Here is a 10,461-nt window from a genome sequence, read left to right as displayed (position 1 = left end):
GTGCTAGAACTCGGAGGTGCCGTAGTTTCGGTGCTTGATCGGTCGGGTCGTGGAGACGTACGACTACATCAACCAAGTTAACGCTTCCGTTGTCGATCTACAAGGGTACGTAGATCACACTCTCCCCCTCTCGTTGCTATGCATCACCATGATCTTGCGTGTGCGTAGGAAATTTTTTGAAATTACTACGAAACCCAACAGTGGCATCCGAGCCTAGGTTTTATGTGTTGATGTTATATGCACGAGTAGAGCACAAGTGAGTTGTGGGCGATATAAGTCATACTGCTTACCAGCATGTCATACTTTGGTTCGGTGGTATTGTTGGACGAAGCGGCCCGGACCGACATTACGCGTACGCTTACGCGAGATCGGTTCTCCCGACGTGCTTTGCACAAAGGTGGCTAGCGGGTGACAGTTTCTCCAACTTTAGTTGAACCGAGTGTGGCTACGCCCGGTCCTTGCAAAGGTTAAAACACACCAACTTGACAAACTATCGTTGTGGTTTTGATGTTTAGGTAAGATTGGTTCTTGCTTAAGCCCATAGCAGCCACGTAAAACTTGCAACAACAAAGTAGAGGACGTCTAACTTGTTTTTGCAGGGCATGTTGTGATGTGATATGGTCAAGACATGATGCTAAATTTTATTGTATGAGATGATCATGTTTTGTAACCGAGTTATCGGCAACTGGCAGGAGCCATATGGTTGTCGCTTTATTGTATGCAATGCAATCGCACAGTAATGCTTTACTTTATCACTAAGCGGTAGCGATAGTCGTGGAAGCATGAGATTAGCGAGACGACAACGATGCTACGATGGAGATCAAGGTGTCACGCCGGTGACGATGGTGATCATGACGGTGCTTCGGAGATGGAGATCACAAGCACAAGATGATGATGGCCATATCATATCACTTATATTGATTGCATGTGATGTTTATCTTTTATGCATCTTATCTTGCTTTGATTGACGGTAGCATTATAAGATGATCTCTCACTAATTATCAAGAAGTGTTCTCCCTGAGTATGCACCGTTGCGAAAGTTCTTCGTGCTGAGACACCACGTGATGATTGGGTGTGATAGGCTCTACGTTCAAATACAACGGGTGCAAAACAGTTGCACACACGGAATACTCAGGTTATACTTGACGAGCCAAGCATATACAGATATGGCCTTGGAACACGGAGACCAAAAGGTCGAGCGCGAATCATATAGTAGATATGATCAACATAGTGATGTTCACCAACGAAACTACTCCATCTCACGTGATGATCGGACATGGTTTAGTTGATTTGGATCACGTGATCACTTAGAGGATTAGAGGGATGTCTATCTAAGTGGGAGTTCTTAAGTAATATGATTAAATTGAACTTAAATTTATCATGAACTTAGTCCTGGTAGTATTTTGCAAATCATGTTGTAGATCAATAGCTCGCGTTGTTGCTTCCCTGTGTTTATTTTGATATGTTCCTAGAGAAAATTGTGTTGAAAATTGTTAGTAGCAAAAATGCGGATTGGATCCGTGATCTGAGGTTTATCCTCATTGCTGCACAGAAGAATTATGTCCTTAATGCACCGCTAGGTGAAGGACCTATTGCAGGAGCAGATGCAGATGTTATGAATGTTTGGCTAGCTCAATATGATGACTACTTGATAGTTTAGTGCACCATGCTTAACGGCTTAGAATCGGGACTTCAAAGACGTTTTTGAACGTCATGGACCATATGAGATGTTCCAGGAGTTGAAGTTAATATTTCAAGCAAATACCCGAGTTGAGAGATATGAAGTCTCCAACAAGTTCTATAGCTAAAAGATGGAGGAGAATCGCTCAACTAGTGAGCATGTGCTCAGATTGTCTGGGTACTACAATCACTTGAATCAAGTGGGAGTTAATCTTCCAGATAAAATAGTGATTGACAGAATTCTCTAGTCACCATCACCAAGTTAGTAGAACTTCATGATGAACTATATTATGCAAGGGATGACGAAAACGACTCCCAAGCTTTTCATGATGATGAAATCAATGAAGGTAGAAATCAAGGAAGAGCATCAAGTGTTGATGGTTGACAAGACCACTAGTTTCAAGAAAAAGGGCAAAGGGAAGAAGGGGAACTTCAAGAAGAACGGCAAGCAAGTTGCTGCTCAAGTGAAGAAGCCCAAGTCTGGTCCTAAGCCTGAGACTAAGTGCTTCTATTGCAAAGGGACTGGTCACTGGAAGCAGAACTACCCCAAGTGATTGGCGGATAAGAAGGATGGCAAAGTGAACATAAGTATATTTGATATACATGTTATTGATGTGTACTTTACTAGTGTTTATAGCAACCCCTCAGTATTTGATACTAGTTCAGTTGCTAAGAGTAGTAACTCGAAACGGGAGTTGCAAAATGAACAGAGACTAGTTAAGGGTGAAGTGACGATGTGTGTTGGAAGTGGTTCCAAGATTGATATGATCATCATCACACACTCCCTATACTTTCGGGATTAGTGTTGAACCTAAATAAGTGTTATTTGGTGTTTGCGTTGAGCATGAATATGATTTGATCATGTTTATTGCAATACGGTTATTCATTTAAGTTAGAGAATAATTGTTGTTCTGTTTACATGAATAAAACCTTATATGGTTACACACCCAATGAAAATGGTTCATTGGATCTCGATCGTAGTGATACACATAATCATAATATTGAAACCAAAAGGTGCAAAGTTAATAATGATAGTGCAACTTATTTGTGGCACTGCCGTTTAGGTCATATTGGTGTAAAGCGCATGAAGAAACTCCATGCTGATGGGCTTTTGGGATCACTTGATTATGAATCAGTTGATGCTTGCGAACCATGCCTCATGGGCAAGATGACTAAGACTCTGTTCTTCGGAACAATGGAGCGAGCAACAGATTTGTTGGAAATCATACATACTGATGTATGTGGTCCGATGAATATTGAGGCTCGCGACAGGTATCATTATTTTCTGATCTTCACAGATGATTTGAGCAAATATGAGCATATCTACTTGATGAAACACAAGTCTGAAACATTTGAAAAGTTCAAAGAATTTCAGAGTGAAGTGGAGAATCATTGTAACAAAAATAAAAGTTTCTACGATATGATCGCAGAAGTAAAATATTTGAGTTACGAGTTTGGCCTTCAGTTAAAAACAATGTGAAATAGTTTCACTACTCACGCCACCTGGAACACCACAGTGTAATGGTGTGTCCGAACATCATAACCATACTTTATTAGATATGGTGCGATCTATGATATCTCTTACCGATCTACCACTATCCTTTTGGGGTTATGCATTAAAGACAGTTGCATTCACGTTTAAAAAGGCACCATCTAAGTCCGTTGAGATGACACAATCTGAACTGTGGTTTGGCAAGAAACCAAAGTTGTCGTTTCTTAAAGTTTGGGATTGTGATGCTTATATGAAAAAGTTTCATCCTGATAAGCTCAAACCCAAATCGGAGAAACATGTCTTCATAGCATACCCAAAGGAGACTATTGGGTACACCTTCTATCACAGATCCGAAGGCAAGACATTCGTTGCTAAGAATGGATACTTTCTAGAGAAGGAGTTTTTCTCGAAAGAAGTGAGTGGGAGGAAAGTAGAAAACTTGATAAGGTAATTGTACCTTCTCCCTTATTGGAAAATAGTTCATCACAGAAATCTGTTCTTGTGACTACTACACCAATTAGTGAGGAAGCTAATGATGATGATCATGTAACTTCAGATCAAGTTACTACCGAATCACGTAGGTAAACCAGAGTGAGATCCACACCAGAGTGGTACGGTAATCCTGTTCTGGAAGTCATGTTACTTGACCATGACGAGCCTACGAACTATGAGGAAGCGATGATGAGCCTAGATTCCGCAAAATGACTTGAGGCCATGAAATCTGAGATGGGATCCATGTATGAGAACAAAGTATGGACTTTGGTTGACTTGCCCGATGATCGGCAAGCCATAGAAAATAAATGGATCTTCAAGAGGAAGACGGACGCTGATAGTAGTGTTACTATCTACAAAGATAGAATTGTTGCAAAAGGTTTTCGACAAGTTCAAGGTGTTGACTATGATGAGAGTTTCTCACTCGTATCTATGCTTAAATCTGTCTGAATCATGTTAGCAATTACCGCATTTTATGAAATCTGGCAAATGGATAACAAAACTGCAATCCTTAATGGATTTCTTAAAGAAGAGTTGTATATGATGCAACCAGAAGTTTTTGTCAATCCTAAAGGTGTTAACAAAATATGCAAACTCCAGCAATCCATCTATGGACTGGTGTCAGCATCTCGGAGTTGGAATATACGCTTTGATAAGTTGATCAAAGCATATAGTTTTATACAGACTTGCGGTGAAGCCTGTATTTACAAGAAAGTGAGTGGGAGCACTACAACATTTCTGATAAGTATATGTGAATGACATATTGTTGATCAGAAATAATGTAGAATTATTTTGCAAAGCATAAAGGAGTGTTTGAAAGGAGTTTTTCAAAGAAAGACCTCGGTGAAGTTGCTTACATATTGAGCATCAAGATATATAGAGATAGATCAAGACGCTTGATAAGGTTTTTCAATAAATACATACCTTGACAAGATTTTGAAGTAGTTCAAAATGGAACAGTCAAAGAAAGAGTTTCTTGCCTATGTTACAAGGTGTGAAATTGAGTAAGACTCAAAGCCCGACCATGGCAGAAGATAGAAAGAGAATGAATGTATTCCCTATGCCTTGGTCATAGGTTCTATAAAGTATGCCATGCTGTGTACCAGATCTATTGTATACCCTACCACTGAGTTTGGCAAGGGAGTACAATAGTGATCTAGGAGTAGATCACTGGACAGCGGTCAAAATTATCCTTAGTGGAATAAGGATATGTTTATCGATTATGGAAGTGAATAAAGGTTCATCGTAAAGGGTTACGATGCAAGTTTTGACACTAATCTAGATGAATCTAAGTCTCAATCTAGATACATATTGAAAGTGGGAGCAATTAGCTAGAGTAGCTCTGTGCAGAGCATTGTTGACATAAATATTTGCAAAATACTTACGGATCTGAATATAACAGACCCGGTGACTAAAATTATCTCACAAGCAAAAACATGATCACACCTTAGTACTCTTTGGGTGTTAATCACATAGCGATGTGAACTAGATTACTGACTCTAGTAAACCCTTTGGGTGTTGATCACATATCGATGTGGACTATGGGTGTTAATCACATGGTGATGTGAACTATTGCTATTAAATCACATGGCGATGTGAACTAGATTATTGACTCTAGTGCAAGTGGGAGACTGAAGGAAATATGCCCTAGAGGCAATAATAAAGTTATTATTTATTTCCTTATTTCATGATAAATGTTTATTATTCATGCTAGAATTGTATTAACCGGAAACATAATACATGTGTGAATACATAGACAAACAGAGTGTCACTAGTATGCCTCTACTTGACTAGCTCGTTAATCAAAGATGGTTAAGTTTCCTAGCCATGGACAAAGAGTTGTCATTTGATGAACGTGATCACATCATTGGAGAATGATGTGATTGACTTGACCCATCTGTTAGCTTAGCACTTTGATCGTTTAGTTTACTGCTATTGCTTTCTCCATGAGTTATACATGTTCCTATGACTATGAGATTATGCAACTCCCGTTTGCCGGAGGAACACTTTGTGTGCTACCAAACGTCACAATGTAACTGGGTGATTATAAAGGAGCTCTACAGGTGTCTCCAAAGGTACATGTTGGGTTGGCGTATTTCGAGATTAGGATTTGTCACTTCGATTGTCGGAGAGGTATCTCTGGGCCCTCTCGGTAATGCACATCACTGAAGCCTTGCAAGCATTGGAACTAATGAGTTAGTTGCGGGATGATGTATTACGGAACGAGTAAAGAGACTTGCCAGTAATGAGATTGAACTAGGTATTGGATACCGACGATCGAATCTCGGACAAGTAACATACCGATGACAAAGGGAACAACGTATGTTGTTATGCGGTCTGACCGATAAAAGATCTTCGTAGAATATGTAGGAGCCAATATGAGCATCCAGGTTCCGCTATTGGTTATTGACCGGAGACGTGTCCCGGTCATGTCTACATTTTTCTCGAACCCGTAGGGTCCGCACGCTTAAGGTTACGATGACAGTTATATTATGAGTTCATGCATTTTGATGTACCGAAGTTTGTTCGGAGTCCCGGATGTGATCACGGACATGACGAGGAGTCTCGAAATGGTCGAGACATAAAGATTGATATATTGGAAGCCTATGTTTGGATATGGGAAGTGTTCCGGGTGAAATTGGGATTTTACCGGAGTACCGGGAGGTTACCGGAACCCCCCGGGAGGTATATGGGCCTTAGTGGGCCTTAGTGGAAGAGAGGAGAGGTGGCCAGAGATGGGCTGCGCGCCCCTCCCCCCCTTGGTCCGAATAGGACAAGGAGAGGGGGCCGGCCCCCCTTCCTCCTCTCTCTCTCCTCTTTTCCCCCTCCGCGAATCCTATTCCAACTAGGAAAGGGGGGGAGTCCTACTCCCGGAGGGAGTAGGACTCCTCCTGGTGTGCCTCCTCTTGGCCGGCCGCCCCCCCCCCCCTTTGAGCCTTTATATATGGAGGCAAGGGGCACCCCTTGAGACACAAGTTGATCCACATGATCATATTCTTAGCCGTGTGCGGTGCCCCCTTCGACCATAGTCCTCGATAATATTGTAGCAGTGCTTAGGCGAAGCCCTGCGACAGTAGAACATCAAGATCGTCACCACGCCGTCGTGCTGACGGAACTCTTCCCTGACACTTTGCTGGATCGGAGTCCGGGGATCGTCATCGAGCTGAACGTGTGCTAGAAGTCGGAGGTGCCGTAGTTTCGGTGCTTGATCGGTCGGGCCGTGGAGACGTACCACTACATCAACCAAGTTAACGCTTCCGTTGTCGATCTACAAGGGTACGTAGATCACACTCTCCCCCTCTCGTTGCTATGCTTCACCATGGTCTTGCGTGTGCGTAGGAATTTTTTTGAAATTACTATGAAACCCAACAATCTTTGCTGGGATGGAGTTAAAACTTAGGAAACATAGTATACTAGGCGCTGAACTTTATAGGCTTTTCCTTCTTCTTCCCGCTCGACCATGAGTACTATAGTGACAACTTGTCCAGTGGCTGCAATGTAAAGCAGTAAAGGCTCTTTGCTAATTGGGGCAGCGAGCACCGGCTGGGTGGAAAGCAGGGCTTTGAGATCTACAAACGCTGCATCAGCTTCAGGAGTCCACTCGAACTTGTCAGATTTCTTCATCAGTCGGTAAAGAGGCAATGACTTTTCACCGAGGCGAGAAATGAATCAACTCAAGGCGGCCAAACAACCACTAAGCTTCTGGACATCGTGCACGCGCACAGGGTGCTTCATCCGGAGTATGGCACCAACTTTCTCTGGGTTCGCGTCGATCCCTCGTTTGAAAACGAGGAAGCCGAGTAACTTTCCGCTAGGAACTCCGAAAGTACACTTTGATGGGTTAAGCTTGATATCATATCTTCTCAGGTTGGCAAAGGTTTCAGCGAGGTCAGTCAGCAGGTCAGAACCTTTACGCGAGTTGACCACAATGTCATCCATGTATGCTTCCACATTCTGACTGATTTGAGTGAGCAGACACTTTTGAATCATTCTCATGAATGTGGCCCCAGCATTCTTGAGACCGAATGGCATGGTGACATAACAAAAGCACCCGAATGGAGTGATGAAAGCTGTTTTTATCTCATCGGGTCCATACAGTCGAATCTGATGGTACCCGGAATAGGCATCTAGGAAAGACAAACGCTCACACCCCGCAGTCGAATCGACAATTTGGTCGATGCGGGGGAGAGGAAAATGATCTTTCGGGCAGGCCCAATTGATATGCTTGAAGTCAATGCACATGCGAAGTGAGTCGTCCTTCTTGGGGACCATAACAACATTGGCGAGCCACTCGGTGTGGTAAATCTCGCAGATGAACTCAGCTGCCAGGAGCCGAGCCACTTCCTCATCAATTGCTTTTCTCTTCTGTACGGCGGACCATCGAAGATGTTCTTTGACTGGTTTTACTTTTGGGTCGACTCGCAAACGATGCTCAGCCAGTCGCCTGGGTACACCCGGCATGTCAGAAGGTTTTCATGCAAAGATGTCCCAGTTCTCACAGAGGAACTGGGTGAGCGCTTCTTCCTATTTGCTGTCGAGTGAAGTTGAAATATGAGTAGGAGCAACATTAGGATCGGTCGGGTGAATATGAATCGGCTTGGTTTCACCGAACGACTGAAATGCAGAATCAGTGGCAGGCTTCTTGGAGTGCAGCAAATCACCTGAATCTGCATTTTTCTGGTATTCTTGCATTTCGACTGCCGCCATTTGTGCATCGGCAATTTTTGAGCCCTTCTGGAAGCACTCTTCCGCTTTCTGCCGATTGCCAGTGATAGTGATCACTCCTCTGGGACCAGGCATTTTCAATTTGAGGTACACGTAACACGGTCGAGCCATGAAACGTGCATAGGTAGGCCTACCCAGAATGGCATGATAAGCACTCTTGAAATCCACTACTTCAAATGTCAACTTTTCTTTGCGGTAATTCTTGGAATCACCGAAAACCACATCAAGGGCGATCTGGCCGAGTGATTCAGCCTTCTTGCCGGGTATAACGACGTGGAAACTCATTTTACTTTCACTGAGCTTGGACATCGGAATCCCCATTCCCTTCAAGGTTTTAGCATAAAGGATATTCAGGCCGCTACCACCATCCATCAGCACTTTAGTCAGTCGAGTGCCTTCAACCACTGGGTCGACCACCAACACTTGCCTCCCAGGGGTGGCTATACATGTTGGATGGTCAGACTGGTCGAATGTGATGGCAGTCTGGGACCACTTCAAATAACTTGGTGTTACCAGAGCAACCATGTTCACTTCGCTGTTGATAACTTTTAATCGACTTTTGCTCTCAACATCAGCAAAAATCATCAGAGTGGAGTTGGCATTGGGAAAACCGTCATCATCCTCTTCCTTGTCCTCATCCTTGTCCGACTCCTTTTCCTTCTCCTTGGGTTGCTTCTCTTGGAATTGCTGGATCAGGAGTCGACACTGCCGAGTGGTGTGTTTGGGATAAATCAAATTACCCTCTTCATCTTTTTTGGTGTGAATGTGACATGGCAAATCCAACACATCATTTCCGTCTTGATCTTTCACTTTCTTGGGATTCCAGGGCCCCTTGGGCTTCCCCTTGAACTTTCCTTGAGACACAACTAAGGCCTCACCAGGAGCAACTAGCTCGGCCTTACGCTTCCGTTTCCGATTGGAAGTACCTCCACCGATGTCCTAGGCGACTGTTTTGTGCTTGCCACTCCGGAGTCGGTCTTCCTCTTCACCGTTAGCATATTTGGTGGCAATCTCCATCGTCCGAGTCAAAGTCATATCTCCTGTCCGACCAAATTTTAGATTCAACTCCCGATACTTAACGCCTTCCTTGAAGGCACAGATTGCTTGGTGAACTGACACATTCTCCACCGTATGGTGTAACGTGATCCATCTATGGATATAGTCTCTCAAGGTTTCATTCGGTTTCTATACACAATGCTGCAATTCTGTCAACCCTGTTAGCCGCTTGCAAGTACCCTCAAAAGTTCTAACAAACACTCTGGCGAGTTCCTCCCAACTGTATATGCTACCAGGCACTAACTGGTTCAGCCACGCCCTGGCCGAGCCTTCCAACATGAGAGGGAGGTGCTTCATTGCCACTTCATCATTGCCACCACCAATTTGCATAGCCACTCGGTAATCTTCAAGCCAAGTGTTAGGCTTAGACTCACCGGTGAACTTGCTGACTCCAGTCGCCAACCTAAAGTTGGGAGGAATCACTGCGGCCCTGATGGCTCTGCTGAAACACTCGGGACCGGAGACATGCACTCTGATGCCAGTTGAATAATCTCTGTGATGACCTTCTCTATGCAAAAACAACTTAGACGTCCTCTACTTTGCTGTTGTAAGTTTTACGTGGCTGCTACGGGCTTCTAGCAAGAACCGTTCTTACCTACGCATCAAAAACCACAATGCGCTATAGTGATTGCTTTTTTATCTTCAGAAAGAACCCTGTTCATTGAATCTGATTCAACTAAAGTTGAAGAAACTGACACCCACTAGCCACCTGTGTGCAAAGCACGTCGGTAGAACCAGTCTCGCGTAAGCATACGCGTAATGTCGGTCTGAGCCGCTTCATCCAACAAGACCATTGAATCAAGAATCAACTAGTGACGGCAAGCAATATATATATACCCATGCCCACAACTCCTTTGTGTTCTACTCGTGCATATAACATCTACGCATAGACCTGGCTCGGATGTCACTATTGGGGAACACAGTAATTGCAAAAAAATTCCTACGCACATGCAAGATCCATCTAGGTGATGCATAGCAACGAATGGGGAAGAGTGTTGTCCATGTACCCTCGTAGA

This window comes from Triticum aestivum, chromosome 7A (genome assembly GCF_018294505.1).
Source record: "Triticum aestivum cultivar Chinese Spring chromosome 7A, IWGSC CS RefSeq v2.1, whole genome shotgun sequence".
NCBI lineage: Eukaryota > Viridiplantae > Streptophyta > Magnoliopsida > Poales > Poaceae > Triticum > Triticum aestivum.
This window is presented reverse-complemented; position numbering follows the sequence as displayed.